Source organism: Pteropus vampyrus, unplaced genomic scaffold, assembly GCF_000151845.1.
Source record: "Pteropus vampyrus isolate Shadow unplaced genomic scaffold, Pvam_2.0 Scaffold113, whole genome shotgun sequence".
Lineage (NCBI taxonomy): Eukaryota > Metazoa > Chordata > Mammalia > Chiroptera > Pteropodidae > Pteropus > Pteropus vampyrus.
The window spans coordinates 2,240,571-2,258,876 of NW_011888894.1; the positions used below are offsets into that span (position 1 = coordinate 2,240,571).

Below are 18,306 nucleotides of genomic sequence, written 5' to 3' on the forward strand. Positions count from 1 at the left end.
AGAAGGCTGCCTAGGCCCCAGTTTCCTATTTCATCTGTAGAAGAAAATGGCAGCCACCTAGAGAAACGGAATTGGATGTTACTTCTCCACCTGCAGTTCCTACATCTAACCACAAGGGGCCCCAATGTGGGACCTACAGGCTTAGCTAGATCTACACCAGACCTGCACACAAGTGGGAGGTCAGAGTGTGTAACATGACTTCTTTATGGCAGTGGCTTTTATAGGACTGTATCAGTGGTTCTCAAATGGGGGTAACTGCCCCCCTTCTTCAATTAGGGACATTTAGCAATGTTTGGAGATATTTTCGGTTGGTCACAACTTTGTGGGAGTCAAAATGGGGTTTGCTACTGGCACCTAGTGGGTAGAGAGAGGCCAGGGATACTGCTAAACACCCTACATTGCACAGGATAGTTGCTCACAACAGTTATCAGCCCTAGATGTCAAATTGAGGTTGAGAAACCCTGGGCTACAGCAGGGAAGCCTGCCAAGCACGTGGCTGTCACTGTGACTCCCTTTGCTTTTATTAACAGTAGAAAGCACTTATATCTTATTTACCTGTAGTTTGCCACTACTCTGCATGCTTTATAGTCATTAACTTATTTAATACTCATAAGTCTGTAAAGCAGGTTGCACTGTTATCATCCCATTTTACAAATGAGGAAACTGAGGCATGGAGCCGTAAGGTACTCAGTCCAAGGTTCCTGTTATGGCACTTTAGGCTTGGTTTCCATAGCCTCTCATGGGTACTCATGGCAAGTGCTCCAGGACTTTTCTCTCTCTGCTTCTAGAACCTTGGAAGCACCAGGGATTGTTTATATCTCTATAATGAGGGAAAAAAGGCAGTTGATTGGTCTTCTTTCCTTGATTCTGATTCCTCCATTTCTGATGGCTTTTCTTTTTTTTTCTCTAGAGGGTTTAACTGAAGTAAGTACTGATTGCAAAGATTATGAACAACCATAAAAATTTATTTGTTGAATTTGCAGGAAAAAATTCTCTGCCACTTCTACAGTGGTCTCTTAGGGCTCTTTCAGTCTCTAGGCTTACAGGCTGAGATGCTTTTGGGTAGTAGATTTGCTTAGACATGAAAGCAAACTTTATCATCCAGGAGGACAAGGGAGGAGCTGGTGAGTCAGCCTATAGATCAGGGACACAGGGCTGTTTGGACTATGCCCACAGTTTGGATGAAGAGGGTACTTCTCCAAAGGAAGCCTCTAGAAAGCAAGGTGTGAAGGTGTAAATGGTGCGAGGGTAGTGGAAGAAGTGGGAAGGAATCTGTTGGATCAAAGCCAACTTTACACCAGAGGAAATACATACTAGCTCATTAATTATAGGCTGCCGTAGGATTGGCTTTGCCTCTGGGTGTGGGGGCAGTGACCTGTACTTTAAACAAACAGCCCCATCAGTCAGTAATAATTCGCATTAACAATGGGCATCCTCACAGGACCAGGTTGACAGGTAGCCCACAACACACAGCCTCAAGCCTGACCTGGAACTAGGCTTGGATGCCACACCTGTGTAGCCAACCAGCTGATGCTCAGGCAGCTCACATGGGCACCGACACAGAAAGGACACATTCTTTCTTGGGCTATTTGCTGAGAACTTGTGTATTAGGCGCTGAGAGGAACACAAAAGAAATGTAAAACACAGACTGTTCTCACGATCTAGAGAATTGAAGAGACAAGATTAAGTTTGAAAAGTTATACAGCAGCATAAGAAATATCATATATGTCACATATAAGGGATGTGGCTGATCAGAGGAAATAGGAGTTGTGGACAGGGATTCCCCACCAGTTCAATGGTTGTGGGGAGAGTCTGTATCATACCTCCATGCTTCTTGTAAAAGGAGTAGGAAACACAAAGAAGAACAAAGAAAAAGAATCATACAGTTGTCAGAGATACAACTATTATTACTATTTTGGTTACATCTTTTAAGATTTCTTTTTCTTTGCATACATATAGATATATACATATGCACACATTACATAAACGGATTCATATTGTATTTATTGTTCTGTGACTTGCTTTTTATATTTCATAATAAGTTGTGAACAGTTTTCCTTATCAGTAAATAAACTTATGGATCTCTTGTATTTCACTGTGTACCTATCGTGATTTAACTAGTCCCTTATTATTGCCCCTTTAGGTTACTAACAGTTGTGGCCTATATATAGTACTCTGTGCACATCCTTATTTTTATCCCTAGGATATAGTCTTTAAGTAGAATTGCTAGATCAAAGAAAATATGCACACTGAATGATTTTGCTACATATTGTTCATTTGCCTTCCAGAAAGGATATATCAACTTAGGCTCTCACTACCTGTCCTATGAGAGTATCTCTTTCATTACATCCTTCCCAACACTGGATATTAACTGCCTTTTTTAAGGGGGTGGTTCCATAGAGTAGTCGTTAGCACGTCTGCTTTACACGCAGAAGGTCCTGGGCTCGAGCCCCAGCGGAGCCGTGACCTATACCCCAGGTGCGCCACGCCCCGGGTGCCCTCATGTGGGAGGAGACGCCCCGCCTTCAAAGATACAGTTTTTAAGAGGAGATGGCAACATCCGTAGGTCACGGATGGAAGTGGCGGGGGGGGGGGTGTTAAAAAAATTACAAAATCGATAAGCAAATACAGTATTTCATTTTTGCTGTTTTAAAAATTATTATTTTATCACTTAGACTCATTTTTTTTAACAGGCCAATTAGTCATTAATAATTCTCTTTTGACAGATTGTTTATGTGCTTCGTCTTGTTTCCCATTAGTATATTCTTTTCTTTTTTTCATTTTATTTGTGCAGTATTTTATTATTTAGTGTCGTTCATTCTTTTTGTCTTATTGATTTATAAGAGTACTTGATAACCAGGTTATTAACTTTTTGTCTGTCTTATATTACAAATATTTTATCCTAGATTGTCATTTGCTATTTAGTTTTGTTCACTATTTAGATATTCAAAAATCTAAAATGTACGTGTAATCAAAGTAGTCTGTATAGGCTTTCCAAACTACTGCACTGGAGGTGGCCATGTCTGGAAGCAGGGAGGCCTATGGGTGGCCCCTGTACTGTTATGGGGTGGCGGGATGAGACCTGGAGTCAGGGCCAGGCTAGGGGGGACCAAGCAGGGCATATTCAAGGCAGAGTGGAGAGGTGGCTAAGATGTAGTGACTTTGGATAGGGGAATGAGGAAGGATGGGGAGGAGTCTGGGGTGACTCACAAAGTGCTGACGTGGACGACACAGTGAGCAGGTGGAGGATGAGCCAGAATTAGGAATATAGGAAGGAGTGGGGGGTGGGAAACGGGCAGAGATTGTTACAGTTGTCCTCCTGATCTGAAATACTACCTGTATCTTATCTTTCCATGTATTTCTAGGTCTGCTCTAGGTCTGTTCCGGTGAATTGTCTGTTCCTTATACCTGTACTATCTGTTTTGATCACGTTTTATTTTACTATCTCTTAATAGGTACTTGGGTAAAGTGTACTTCATCACACTTTTTTTCTCAGAATTTTCTTTGTTCTTTTAGGATGGACTTGAAAATCCTTGTGCCAAACCCTACTCCCTTGGACTGCATTGTGGGAGCTAGAAACAGATGACCCCAGTTGAGCTCTTTATATTCATAAACACCAAACATACCAGAAGCTGGATTTGATGGGGCTGGACTTTCTCCTTGGTGCAGATATCACATGGCCTCTTTAGGAAGAAGCCCCTCGCGGTCACCGACCTCCACTTGAAGCATCCTTCAGTCTCTAGCCCAGATGGTCCTATGGACCTTCAGAGCCCTTGTGTCCTGCTGCTATGGCTGCAACAGTACCCAGCCATGTGCTCCCCACTGTAGCCAAGCCAGCCTGAACTGGAGTTTTCCTGTCTGTCTTGCAGGAGACCCTGCTTCCAGCCAGTGTTCTCTCCAAGCCTGTTCTCCTCTAAAGATTTCCTGTGGGTTAACTCTGGGGATTTTTTCTTAATCTGTTCTTAAATGTTTTATTTCAGAAAGAATAATTCACAGCTGCCAGCATTGTGATAGCTTTTTCCTAGTTGCTTTATGTATGCATGTTTACCCTATTTCACATTTGTTAGGTTCTTTCTTATTCCAGTGACTTTTTTAGGACCTTTTTTATTGAGGAGTAATAGATATACAATAAAGTCAGAAATCCTAAGCATCCATCTCAGTGAATATTTACATAAGTGCACACTCTGTAGCCACCACCCTGATCAAAGTGTTTCTTTTAGAGTTAAAAAGCTGTTGGTGGGAGGTCGGGTGGAGAGGGAAATCACGAGTATGTCCCCAAGCTGCCATCTTTTCCTAGAACTCTCTTTAAAGGATGTTAAGGAAGGGGCTACATGTCAAGTCTCTACAGTGATGTGGAGAGCAGAATGGTTAGGAGTGGCGGGTCATGTTCCATTTCACTCCCTTACTAGCCATGGGACTTTTGTGCCTCAGTTTTAACAACTGTAAAATGGGAGTGTGATAACTCCTACCTCACAGGGTTGTCACGAAGATTACATGAGGCAGCACATGTAAGTGCACAAAAAATGTTAATTGTTGTTTTTGTTGTTATTAATAACAAGGAGATGGCAGCAGTGGTTCTTAATGAAGGGTATGCATCAGAATTACCTGGGGCACTTTCGCAAAATACGGATGCTCAACCTGGCCAGATATACTGAGTCAGAATCTAGATTTTAAACTCCTCTCCAGGTCATTCTGTTGCTTATCCATGGGTAAGAACCACTGGGCTGGAGGTGGCTGTGACTAGAATCAGGAAGGCCAGTGGATGGATGGTCCCTGCAATGGTGGGGGCTAGAGAGGATTGAGCTGGGCAGAGTCAAGGCATAGTGGAGAAGTGGCCAAGATGTGGTGACCTTAGGTAGAGAGCAAAGAAGTAGGAGGAGGAGTCTGGGGTGACTCACAGGGTGACCTGGATGACAGAGTGAGTAGGTGGAAGATGAACCAGAATGGGGAATATAGGAAGTGGGGTGGAGTAGTGGGCCAGAGATGGTTATAATTCCCTTTGGAATTGTCGAGTGAAGGCTCCCAGTGGAAATAACAAGTTAGTATTTGGATCTCTAGGCCTGGGCATGTGGTGGTGGTCAAGGAGTCATTAGTGTGAAGGAGATAGATAAAGCCATGGGCGTGGTCATAGAGTGAATGTGGAGGACAGAAGAGGGCCAAGTTCAGAAGCATGCACTGCTGGGAAGGCTTTCATTTACTTCTTATTACTTCTCTAGAAATAGAGAAGTGCTGTTTCCCATGTAATAACCCCTTCATTGAGGACCATTGGGGATTGACCTCAGTCGTCTTAGACGAAGGTGAATAAGAACTGTGGGTCATTTCTTTTCCTCACAGGTCTCCAAGTTTTCTACATCCCCTGACAGAGCATCTTAATCCTTATCCATCAGTATTGTCAGATGGCACATTTGGTTAGGGGTTTCTTATCTTCCGACATCCCTTCACCTCATACTGTCACATATACTCAGCCTCTGGTGGATGGCATCTTGGACTCTGACTCTCTTCAAGCCCTTGAGATCAACCAGTTAACTCTTTGGTAAGAATTTAAGCCATTTTAGTTCCTCTCCCAGAAGCATTTGCATTTGTAACTATAGGTGTGATAGGAGTCTTGGAAGATGTTGCCTTCCTGAGGGTTTATGAACCTGAGATGAATTATTCATTTCCTTATTCTAGAACATCCCTGTCCAGTAGACTTTTCTGTGTTGATGGAAATGTTCTATGCTACAATATGGTTGCCACTAGCCATATGTGGCTGTTGAGTGTTTGAAATGAGGCTAGTGTAACTAAGGAACTGGATTTTTCATTTTAATTAATTAAATATTAAATTGACAAAACCAGGCACCATTAGTTGCATTCATTGGATCAATGAGAGATAGGGACACTGGGCCTAACACATCACTTGACTGTCTCACTATTAAGTATCCCCCAAAGGTAACTTTGAAAATGAGTCTTTGAAATCAAATGAGCTTTTTTTCTCTCAACCTTCTAGCCTCAGCCCCTCAATTTGCTTCCTCAAGAAAGCAGGTATCTACAGCTATGCCCTACAGGCCTCTTCTGTCCCTTGTTTGCCCCACTCCTTACCACGGGACAAGAGAGTGCCCATGCCTTTCCATCTGCCCTACTGCTCCCTCTCTCTATTCCTGCTCATGCTAAGCAAGCCCCACTTCCTCCAAGAAGGTGTCCTTGACCCCTGTGCCTTGACCCCTGTGCCTTCCAAGTGAGGCCCTGAACAGATTTCATTTTATTTCTCAGTCAGGAGTAGAGGCGGCAAGGATGGGTCTCAGGGAAGATGTAGCTGCAAGATGGATGTATATTAGTTCACTGTATTTCAGACTTCCTTGACCACCACTCCCAGTGAGAAATATACCGCACGTCCCAGCCACCACATACACCTACATAGAGATACATAAAACCAAAGCAAATGTTTTGTAAAAATAATACCTTCCCTCACTATGCATGATGTACTTGGATATTTTCCATTCTGTTCTATTTATTTTTTAAAGAAACATGCTAGTTGTGACCCACTAAACTAATTTTTCAGCTCAGTAATGGATCGCAATCCACAGGGTCAAAAATGCAGAATAAAATCATCACTGCTTAGAACAACTCCAGGCACAGGCCAAGTGGCCTTGTCCAGATGTCACTCTCTGGGTTCCTTGAAGAACTGGCAGATGATGGCACCTGCAGCCATGTACACCTGGTGTGCTCTGCTCTCTCCTTTTAGGTCCCCAGTTGGTTGTGCCATAAGGGGCCATGTTCACAGATACTGTCTCAGTGCTTTGGAAGGAGGTTGAAGTCTCTAAAATTGCTCCGGACACCTGAGAGAATGATGTCAGCTCTGTGTCAGGTGCCACAGGGCTGAACGTCTCTGCCCTCTTGATGAGGCTTATTATGGAAGCAAAGCTCCCCGGCCTAGCAGGCTCACCAGTGAGGCTCACATGTGGGGCAATGTATAACAGAGAGAGGAAGAGCAAAACATGGAGCTCCTGGACGCAGCATCACGATAGAAACATCTTACCAGCCAGAGGACAGATGATAAATATATGGAAATTCCAGGTGGGATTAAGTCTTGGATCCCCATTTCCCATTGGACCTTAGCCCTGAACTGGGAGTTATTGAAAACAACCCACAGAAATAGCTACATAAGCCCAGCATCTAAACCAGGTGTTTTATCCCTCTGAGGGCCTTAAACTGTTGACACATTTATTAGCACACTATTCTAATGAGAATGGCTCTCTGATTTCCCAACCCACTGCAGAAGAAAAGAAATAGCCTGGAAACGTGGTGGTCAGTGGTTTTTAGACATGTAGAAAATAGGAAGGTGAAGGCCACGGGGGAAGGACAGAGAAACAATAATAAGGAAACACAATCATGTTATTGTCTAGTTCTATAGGGAACACCCAGAGCAATCATAATGATGACCATTTCAGTGGAAATGAATATTTTTTTAAGGTGTTGGGGGACTGTGGGTCACATTGTAGCTAGATTTCCCTTTATAAAGTCATTAAAACCGTGTTTTGGCAATTGAAGTTCCGCTTTTCAGGAAAAGTAATTCATGGGAACCAAAGTGATTCTGGATAGATTAGATGCTGTTGAGCTGTACCTGATTAGAGCTAGCCATGCGCCTCGTGGGTTTGAGATGCCCTGTTATCTCATGGGGCAAGTCTCCCTACTCCCCATGCCCTAGTTTGTCTCACAGCCTAAAACCCCTCCATTGTTGTTGGAGTCCTTTGTTCAGCAGTATGAATTTGTGAATAAATTCTTTCCAATATGAAAGCTTGCTGACAGTGGTTCCCTGATACCCTGAAGATAGGTGTAGAGAGGGAACTCTGGGCTGGACACTCCCTGGGGGATAGGAGGGCTGGGCGGGGTGTCCTAAATGACCAGAGGGCAGGACAAAGCCACTATTTGGGCTAGCGTGTGTTTTTAGGGAGCATGCTTGGATGACAAATTCCACTCTTCACTGCTTTGCCTGAGGCAGCCCACTCACTGAGGCAGGGCCAGGTCTGTCTTCAGAAGCCTAGTCTCTACCAGCTCCCTGGCCACCCGGTCCCCAGATCTGCTTCTGTGAGTCACCCTAGGTGACTGAGGGGTGCTCCAGTCAGTGAAAGGACCTTAGAGAAGAGCCAGGTATTTCTGAGATGAAGATTATTTGTTCCGTACTATCTGAGAAGGCATTAAGTAGAAGGCAGTGGGTCAGAGATGCATCATACCACCAGGAAGTTTCTGTCTTCATGATAGATTATTAGATAGTATGCATACATAATATATTACACGTCCTTTGCAATGCTATTTTGATTACAAAATGATGAAACTATTTTTCCTAATGGGAGAGGATAACAATAATAAACTAAAGTAACAAAATCAAAAGTCCATGAAGAGATTTCAGAGGTTTGCAAAGCCATTCCTTGCTGTGTCTCCAGAAATGGAGCCGGGCTTGGTCAAGTGATGGTTCTACTAAGCTGCCTAATGGAATTACTTTTTTTTCAGTAGGAATATGATAATGTGAGGGATAGAGAAAAACTATCCAAGTTTAAGTGTTCTAACTAGTGGAAATTATATTCTGATGATGAAATCACAAATGATTTTAAAAGGGTGAATGGGAGGGCAGAAGCAAAAGAAGACAGGTGAGTTTATATTTTCAGTGACCCTACTGATTTTTCACATGTACATGATACCTGGTGTGTGATACGCTCGTGTCAGAATGTCCAGAAGGACCAAAGTCCAGAATTAGCAGTGATTATAAAAGAAGCCCGGCCAGCACAGAGGCTACTTGTCTGCTTCCTTATCGAAGTCTGTTTCCAGCAAGAGGACAAACAGAGCAAAGACAGGCCCTTTGCTAGGGGGAGGCACAGAGTGTTAATGTCAGTGAGAAAGAAAAAACTCCCAGTTCCCATTTCTTTCCAACTCTGCCTCCCTTGAGAATAGTCCTTAAACTGGGAGAGAAAGTAACAATGATTTTATGGAGTGAAATGTAGTTCTCAGTACTAGAGAAAATGTTCTCAGTCCCCCCTCAACCCCTTCCTGGGGCAGAGTCCACCTGTCATATTCCCCAAAGGTGGCCATCCAGGTTGACTTGTGCCCTCAAATCAGCACTTCTGGGAAGAGGTAGTCAAACCAGAGACAAATCAATGTATTGGTCCTAGATTTAAACACAGATGATGAAATTGAAACTTATCCTGTTCAGCAATTTTTTTTTTAATTAATAAAGACCCTACAGGTAGGCTTCTCTAGGCTGCAGATGACATAGCCCTGGGTAGAGCAAGTGAAATGGCTTTGGAGTGACAAAGTCAGGATTCAAACTAGCTTTGTCAAGATAGAAAAAGAGTGAATTTTACAAGGGAAAACATAACATTTTATATTTAGTTTCAACAAAATCTGTCATCCAAGTACATAATGGGGGCACCAGAGGTGGATTTGTGGAGGGACCCAGGGGCTGGTTTTCCACAGGTTCCATATAGACCAGGAAGATGGGGCTAAAAAGAGCCACACATGGGAGGCATGGACCCAGGACAAAGGAGGGGACAGCCTATCTCCACTCCCTGCTCCTCAGGCCACATGGATGTCCAGTATGGTGCATAGTGTCTCAGAGACTAACCAAGTAGGAAACATCCAGACCAGGTCACCAGCAGGGAGAGGGTCTGGGAATAGAGGAGTGGGTGATGAGGCAGGGACTGTCAGCCTGGAGCAGAGAGGTGAATCCAGATTCCTAAAGAGCCACCTGAGGGTGAAGGGGGACAATTCTATATATCCGGGGTGATGGGGATTGGGGGGGTCATGTTAGAGGGAAGCAGGCCTGGGCTCTTTCTGAGAAAGTTGCCAAGGAAAGGTTTGCGTAGTCTTGAGATGGCCTCCTTGCCAGGGATATCTCAGAGGGCACTGCAGAGCCTGCCTAGGAAAGTGGCCTGAGGATTCTAAAGTCCCTTCCCTAGATGTTCCCTTCACTGTGAATGAGGAGTCAGCAGAGAGGTAAACCTCTTTGCCCAAGCACTTTGGAGTAGCAGTAAAAGGGCAGAATGAGGCACTTGGGTTCAAGACCTGCTTCTGTCACTTTGTATGTGACCTTTGGCAAGTTACTTTCTGCAGCTCGGCCTCTTCATTAAAAATAAGGATCATGGCAATAGTACATACATGCAATGACTTTTGTGAGGTTTAAAAGATTTAAAACAAGGCACTTAGAATGGTGCCATACCCACAGTAAGGGCTGTGTACCAGACAGTTGCTGTGATAGCCACCATCTCCATCACTGTCACCACTACCACTGATTATCACACAGTTCTTGATCTCTGTGTGCTGGGGAAGTAGACATGAATAGGTTGGATCCCTGCCTTCGAGAAGTCACAGCTCAGTGTGGAAGGTGGAGAACTGTCACATGTGGAGATGGATTGGGGGAAGGCTCCTGGGGTTGGCAGCCTGGGGCCTCCCTACTTGGAAACCAGCTCCTGAAACCATGACTCGGCCCCAAAGCATTTTCAGGCATCTGAGGGCCGCTGTCTTATCGGTCCAGTGCTCTCCCCGGCTATTTGCTGTGGGAGTGACTGTATATGTGGTACTCCTGCACCCCAAGCAAATGCTAGGACTGGCCAGGCCTGCTGGGCAGGTCTGAGGATTCAGGGCCCTGCCCTGGTGCCTCCAGGGTACAGCTGGAGCCCACACCCCCCATTCTTGAGCTTTTGGGCCGGAACACTAAAGGTCCCTGTGTGTGCCCCCTTTGTGCCTGGTACTGTGCCAGGTGTCCTCCGGTGATGTCATACACATCATATCCTGGGAGATGGGTGGCGTCAGGTCATCCTCATTTTACAGCTAAGTAAACAGGCTGGGCTGTCAAATGTCTTACAAAGGGCAGAGCCAGGACTTGGAGCCACCAGAATCAGGTGCTGTTTCCATACCTCACCCTGGGCAAGACCAGAGGTGACTGACTCACTGAGAACCCTGCTCTCGGGAGGAGATGGAGCCAGAGATCTGATATCTGACCACCCCAGCCCAGGGGAAGGGCCAGAAGGGCTCTGAGAGCCTTACCCTTCTAGGCCAGTCTTCTGTTCCTCAAGTCCCTGCCCAATACCTGCCTGCAAAGTACTCAGGGCACCCCTCCTGCAAACTGGTCTCTGCCTGCTCACTCTTCACAGCAACATCTCTCAACCAGTGGTCATTTTAGAGAAGGAAGACAATGGTTTAGAAAAATATGTGTTTTTCAGTAGTGGTGATCTTTTTTTCCCTCCTAAAGACTTTATTTTTCAGTTTTAGGTTCACACGAAAAATAAGAGGAAGGTACAGAGATTTCCTTATGCACCCCACCTCCACACATGCATAGCTACTCCCATTATCAGCATCCCACACCAGTTTGGTACCTTTGTTATGATGGATGGATCTATGCAGTGGTGTTCTTTTTCTAGACAATATTCCACCTGAACATTCTTAAAATTGAAAACTGTTGCAAGGGGAAGTATTCTATATGAAGGGAGTATGGGGGAACCTGTGTGTGACCTTCTGTTTCTTGACCCCCTCCTACCGCCCCACCCAGATTCTGAACCGGATGTAGTTTATGACCCCCGTTCTGAGTTAGGGAGAATTTACTTTTTATTAGTGAGTTCTCCAAGTCTGTGCCTCTAGGACATAGGTTCCATGTGGCAGATTTTAAAAAAAAATTATGGTAAAATATAACAAAGTTTATCATTTTAACCATTTTTAAGTGTACAATTCAGTAGCATTAAGTGCATTCACATTGTTCTGCAATCATCATCACAATCCATTTCCAGAACATTTTAACCATCCCACATTGAATCTCTGTACCCATTAAACCCTAACTCACCATCCTCCCCACTGCACCAGGTCCTGGCAAACACCATTCTACTCTGTCTCTCTGAATTTGCCTATTCTGGTACTTTGTATAAGTGGAATCATATAATATTTGTCTTTTTGTGTCTGACTTATTTCCCTTAGCATAATGTCTTCAAGGTTCATCTATATGGTAGCATGTGTCAAAATTTCCTCCCCTTTTAAGGTTGAATAATATTCCATTGTATGTATACATCACATTTGTTTATCCATTTATCTGTCGATGGGCATTTGGGTTGCTTCCACGTTTTGGCTATTCTAAATAATGCTGCTATGAACATGGGTGTTCTAGTCTCTGCTTTCATTTCTTTTGGGGCACATACCCAGAAGTGGAATTGCCGGATCCTATGATAAGTCTATATTTAACTTTTTGAGGAGCCATCAATACTATCTTCCACAGCATCTTCACCATGTTACTTTCCCACCAGCAGTGCACAAAAGTTCCAGTTTCTCCACACCCTCACTATTGTGTCAAGGGTTTTTAAATATCCTGTTCATGGGGCTGTGTCCCCAGAGACTAGGACAGTGCCCAGCACATAGTAGGTACGCTATAAATATTTGTTGGGTTGAACGAGTGAGAGGCATTTGTCTCTGGGCGGCTGTACCAGGGAGCCCTCCTACCTGAAGCTGGGACCCAGTCAACAGAAACATCCCTTTCTAGTTCCTAATAGGTTCTAAGAGAACCACACTTCCGATAGGGTAAGTTACCTAGAGCTGCCCACTGGTGTCAAGAGCTTTATGAAAGAGAAATGATGGCGCTTTGGAAAGAAGGCAGGGAATGTAATGTGCTGGCTAGCATGGGAGTATATTTCACACTGTGGGTCTTGACCCATTTGTGGCTTGTGAAACCAATTTTTAATGTTTAAAACCACCATTTACGAAAAACGAAATAGGATAAAAATTCCAGGGTATACAACATGAGAAAAAGGGTATCATTTTATGAAACTTTGTTTTTAGTGTACTATTTATATAAATGTGTAATGGATCACAAAGAGTTTGAAAAACACTATTTTGTAGGGTCTGCAGCCTCTGCTTAAAGAATTCCCATGGCAGGGAGCTCACTACCTTACGAGAAGTCCGTGCGGTTTGGGTATCCACTGTAGCATTGGAACGTTCCTCCCTTATTGAGCAGAAACTATTCAGCATGTGAGATTTTGCATTGAGGCCCTACTATGTGCTAGGACCTGTAATAGGAACTTGAGATGAAGAGGAATAGAGGGTGACTCCAGAAGTTTAATGGAGAGAGAGGTTGGAGAATAAGAAAGGGGACAGCCTGCTGTGGGGAAGGCAGGGAGAGGAGGGACAGTGAACACTGTGTGGGGGAGTCCAGGAAGGATGCTGGAAGGGATCTTGAAGGATGAATAGGAGTTTGCCAGTCTCTTTGGGAGAAAAGCTTATATAAGGAGAGTATGGAGATGAGAAAAAGAAGATTATGTTCACAGAATAGCAAGTATCCTGGTCTGACTGGAATCCAGGGTCCTTAAAGAGGTCAGGATAGGGGTGGCCAAGAGAGCGGGCAAAGGACTTGTGAAAGGACTTTGTGCCAAGAGCTTAGATTTTTACCCAACAGCCAGAGGGATATAATTTAAATATTGAGAAAACAAATACATGTCAGCATATGTGCTGGGCTCTGGGGAATTAGGGTGAATGAAACAGAGACCTGGTCTGGAGAAGCAGGCATTCTCTAGTGGGGAGTGGGCAGGAAATAAGGGATCACAGAAACATATGGTTATAGAAAGTTGGATGATTGATGTGACAGAAAATATCAGGGTGAGAGAGGATGAAAAGAGGTATCTGGTTTAGACAAGGAGGGAAGGCTTCTGTGAGGAAATGATGTTTAAGTTGGAGCCTGTAGGCCAAGAGCCTTCTCTGCAAAGGAGGCAGCACAAAGTTCAGGAGGTGCCGAAGACCCCAAAGCCAGTGGCAGCTGAGAGGAGGCCCGAGTGGCTGAGACCACCCGCAGAGGGGCCAGGGACCAGGTGGGGGCCAGCCTAGAGTAAGGAATTGAGGTTTTCTCCCACAGGCAGTGAGGAGCCATTGGAGAGTTTTGTGTAGGTGTAGGGGTGTGTGTATGTGTGTGTGTGTGTGTGATTTTTTTTTTTTTTAACTGAAAGGAAGAAGTACATCCAGAGCTAAGATAAGAGTCAGGAGTCCCAGAGGAATGGAAAGAAAAGGAAGCCGTGAAGGGCTGTAAAACCTTGCCCTTGTTTTCTGTGGACCTGTGGATGGGGGATAGAAGAGATAGGAGATGCTCAGAGGATGCGACACTTGGGGGAACGCTGGCGTGTTCTGCCTCCGGTGTTGCAGGGAAGGGCTGGGGAGGAATAGCAAGTTGGCAGGGTGAGGAGGGGTATCTTTTATTCTTTAAGACTCCTATTTCTGGTGCCTTCTCACTTAGGCTGGACTTATGACCAGATACCCAGTTCTCACCTCTGCACCTTTGTTCAGGCTATTCCCCTATCCTGGAACACCATTTCTGCTCTTGTCTCTTTCTTCCTAACTCAAGGGAGCTCACCTCTCAAGGCCCAAGGTAGGCCCACAACGTCTGCAGGGCTTTCCCCATCATTCTAACTCTCCCTCCCAGCCCTGCGCCATCTGCGGGCCAGCAGGGGTAGGAAGAATGGTGTTATGAAATGTGTGTGCACTGCACTGACACGGACCCCTCTTCAGCTCCAGTAGGGAGCAAGCAGGACAGGAGTCTTCCCCACTGAGTGACCTCACAGTCCCTTCCCATGCTCCTGGTTTCCAGAGGCACAAACAGCCAGGGCCCCAAACAGTGTGTTCCAGTCAGTGTGAGACCAGCAGTGCGGTCCCCAGAAGGGAGTTCTGATGTCCTTCATGTCCCTCATGATCGGGGCCAAATGGTCAAATAGTCCCCAGGCCCTGAGTGGGAAGTGGGACGAAGTCTGGTAAACTGTCATTCCACTTCCAAGTGTGGCTCCCTCCCTCAGTACAGCCAGGCTAGGGACATACAGGCCTGAGTTAAAGAAATTTTAGCTGTTGCCATAAGAACTTGCTAATCTGGGAGGTCTTCACCTGCCCCAGGGTGAAGCCCTCATTGAGCAAATTCCATCTTGGGCACACTAGTTTCTGTCTGGGGTGCGGAAGTTTGCCTGCTGCTGCCTTCTCGCCTGCTGGGCAGCCAGGCTGCTCTGGAGGATCAGTCACCAGCTAAACTGCCCCAAGTGTCATTTATCCTGGCTACATGTTGAGTTACCCATGTGTGAGAAGCAGGCCAGCTAGGACTGCCGCCTGCAGGGCAGAGCCTTCTGTGTTGGATCTTTTGATTGGGATTCATACGAGACACCCTGTTTGTTTTCTCCAGTGAGAGCATCTGCATATGGGGACCTCTGTGTCCCACTCAACAGTCAGACAGGCCGCCCCTCACCCCAATCTCCATCTCCACAGGTCTAGTCTAGGATGACTGCTTATATCTCTGAGATGTTCCCCTGGGCTCCCCATGTTTAATTTACTGCATGCCATTAAGATTGTATTTTGAGTCTAACTGTCCCACACTTCCCTTCCAAATTTGATGAAAATCCCACCATAGTTACTGTACAATGCTGAGGTAGATGAGCAGAAACAATTGTATGTATAGATTTATATTTCTTCATGACTCCTGGATTAATGTTACTATCTGAGCCACGCCCAGGCCTGGGTTCTGTGTCCACCTGGCTTTCTTGCACCTCCCCTACCATAGCCTTGTGACATGGGTCTAATTGCTTAATTGTCTTTTCCCCCACTATGCTTTAGCTCTCAGAGGACTGCAACCAACTGTTGCATTCATTTTTTCATCTCTGGACCTGGCACATGAAGTCAGTGTTCCATAAGTATTTGTTGAGTGGGTGGACGTATGAATTTTAAACTTCTTGAAGGCGGAGACTGGGTCTTTCCCTTCCTTACCAATTCCACATTTCAGCCCAGCTCAGAGCTGAGCCGGTAACAGAGCTGATAAGTTGGCCAATTGATGGGAGTGCTAGAGAATCACCTGGAAAAGTTTACCAGGTCAAACTGGATTTTGATCCTTGAGGAAACAAAGAAGCCCAAAGCTTGAGTCTCCCAAATAACTGGAATGCCTGTTAGTGAGAGGCCAGACCCTATCACATGTGAGCCATGATCCTGGGCAGTGGCAAGGTGGTGCAGTGTGTGGGAAGAATTTGAGTAATGAAATAAGAGAGGGCCTTTGCATGGACCAATGGTGATAAAGTGCCAGGAGTTGAAGAGTTTGATTAATCAGCTCTCTGCCCCAAGTTTCATATCCAAAAGAAAGAGAGAAGGAAAGGGAAGGCAGGAAGGAGAAAGAGAGAGAGAGAGAGACAGAGAGAGAGAGAGAGAGACAGAGAGACAGAGAGACAGAGAGACAGAGAGACAGAGAGAGAGACAGAGAGAGAGACTGAGACCCTAGTCTTGAGAGTTAGATCACACTGGACCTGAATCCCCTTTCTTCTTTAATTGCAGAACTCTAGACATGGTGTTAATCTCTGAGTAGTCCTAGTTTCTGCATTTGTGGCATGAGAATTAGATTATGTGTGCGATGGACTCCCACACTGTTCTTGGCACATGGTGGACACCCATTAAATAATGGGAATCATTAGTACCATGGCATCATGTTTTGCATAGTTTATCAGTTTGGCTGTAGCTAACATAAGCCAAATAAAGGTCATTTGTTAGAAGAATCCTTGCCCACAGACTTAAGAAAGAAAGGGTTGACTCTGAGATCTCAGGAAGGCCAGGAAAGTTGGGCCTGGGGTTTCAGGAACAGGAAGGCTGCCTTTGGGCAGAAGTAATGCTAGCCTCCTTGCGTGATCGCCAGACAGTTTCATGGGCTGGTTCGGATCCTGACAGTTCCACTGGGAATTTAGGGAGATGGAGTTCTTCCTCAGAAAAGTGATGTGCTGTATCCAGAAGAAGGGAGAATTCTGACCAGCAGAATTCTCGACCACTACACTCACCCCTCCACCCCCTCTACCCTCACCTCTCACCCCTACCCGGTGCTCATTTAGGCCTTCCAGGTGAGCGCTCATGTTCAGAACTGTGTTAACTAGTGTCTCCCCAATCCTCCTTTATTCTTTAAATTCCTCCACCAATTTTAATTTCAGTATCTGTCTGCCCGGCCCTGCCCAGCCGAGCCCAGCAGGGCCCTGAGCAGAGGGCACATCTTTACTCAAAGGGCTGCTCTGCTCCAGGGCCTCCTGCTGCCTCTCCAGCCCCCTCATTATTCCCAGGCCCAAGTACTCACCTGCTCTTTATAAAGTTCTACAGAAAAGGAGCTCAGGCAAGTTTTTAAATTTCATTTGCTTCTTTTGACTTTTGCTTTTACAAAGTAAATCAGAGACAGATGGACTCTTCTTTTCATTTTACTCTTGGCCCAGTCCTGCAGGAAGTACAGCGGGTCCTTAAACAACATTTCATTCTAACATTGATAAAATGCCATAGGAACTTTAGTTTAAATCAATTAGCTTGTGATAAAATTGGTTTTAGTGTACGTCGTTTTGTTAAAGTTGCAGAACCTATTGACGATGTTAGTGAGGACTTACTGTATGTTCTTAGGAAGGCCAGCTACTAGTTGACCTTGGATTTCCAGTAAAACAAGAGGCTCAACTGAGACAAACTGAAAATGCATATACTGAGGATTGCCAAGCATCCTTAAGTACTGAGCCCTTCACGGGGCTGTGGGAGGGAAGGACCTAGGAGAGGGACATACCTGTTGGCTTTGCCAGTCCCTTCTGCTCTCCTCTCTCCTCTTTTCTGTTCCCCATATTCTATTGCAGCAATGTCATCCACTCAGGATATCTCCAAGGCTTCTAGTTCTGAGGGGGCCACAATGTAGAGGCCAAAGATTTCATAGTGACCAGCATTAGGCCCAATAAAAGTGAGAAGCAGGCACCTTCTCAGGACTAGTAAGTCAGCATATTAGTCTTTATGCTGAAGATTCCTGGCGCCAGTGCCCTTCTACTCCACCAAGCTTTGTCTCTTCTGGGAGGTACCTTTCCTCTCCCTTTGTCCTTACTAGAGCTTATCTCTTCTGTGTCTCCTTCCTTTTCAGCTAGCTGTATGTTAGAAGGCTCCGATCAATTAATTCCCACACAGGCGGTAAATTTAAAATTTAAAATACAGGTCTACGGCCGTGCCACCCTGAACGTGCCTGATCCCGGCTGATCTCAGAAGCTAAGCAGAGTTGGGCCTGGTTAGTACTTGGATGGGAGACCACCTAGGAAGACCAGGTACTGTAGGTGTAAAAAATTTAAAAATAAGGTGTTGTAAGTTGACAAGATCCTTGCAATCTTTGCAGTCAACCAAGGGTTGCCTTGCCTAAAAATAAATAAATAAAATTTAAAATACAGAAAACTTGTATTTTATAGAGGAGATTTAATGGGACAGTGTCTATTTTAAAGAGCAACTCTTAAGATTAGCTCTTTGTTGTGGGGCCCCCTGGACAGTATAGTGTGGGAGAGAGGGAGGGAGGGAGGAAGG

General features: G+C 45.2%; 1 long non-coding RNA gene and 1 pseudogene across 24 annotated transcripts in view; both read left to right on the plus strand.

Moving 5' to 3' along the window:
- LOC105295765 overlaps positions 1–18,306 on the plus strand; it is a 113,069-nt gene that overhangs the window by 80,408 nt on the left and 14,355 nt on the right. For 23 of the 24 annotated variants that reach the window (XR_002781672.1, XR_002781668.1, XR_002781666.1 and 20 more), the window contains one exon: positions 3,517–4,152. The exons of the other annotated variant lie outside the window; for it this stretch is intronic. This is a non-coding gene — a long non-coding RNA (uncharacterized LOC105295765). Of the gene's footprint in view, positions 1–3,516; positions 4,153–18,306 lie in introns of those variants that run through there. 24 annotated transcript variants of the gene reach the window in all.
- LOC111743447 lies at positions 17,950–18,068 on the plus strand (annotated as a pseudogene).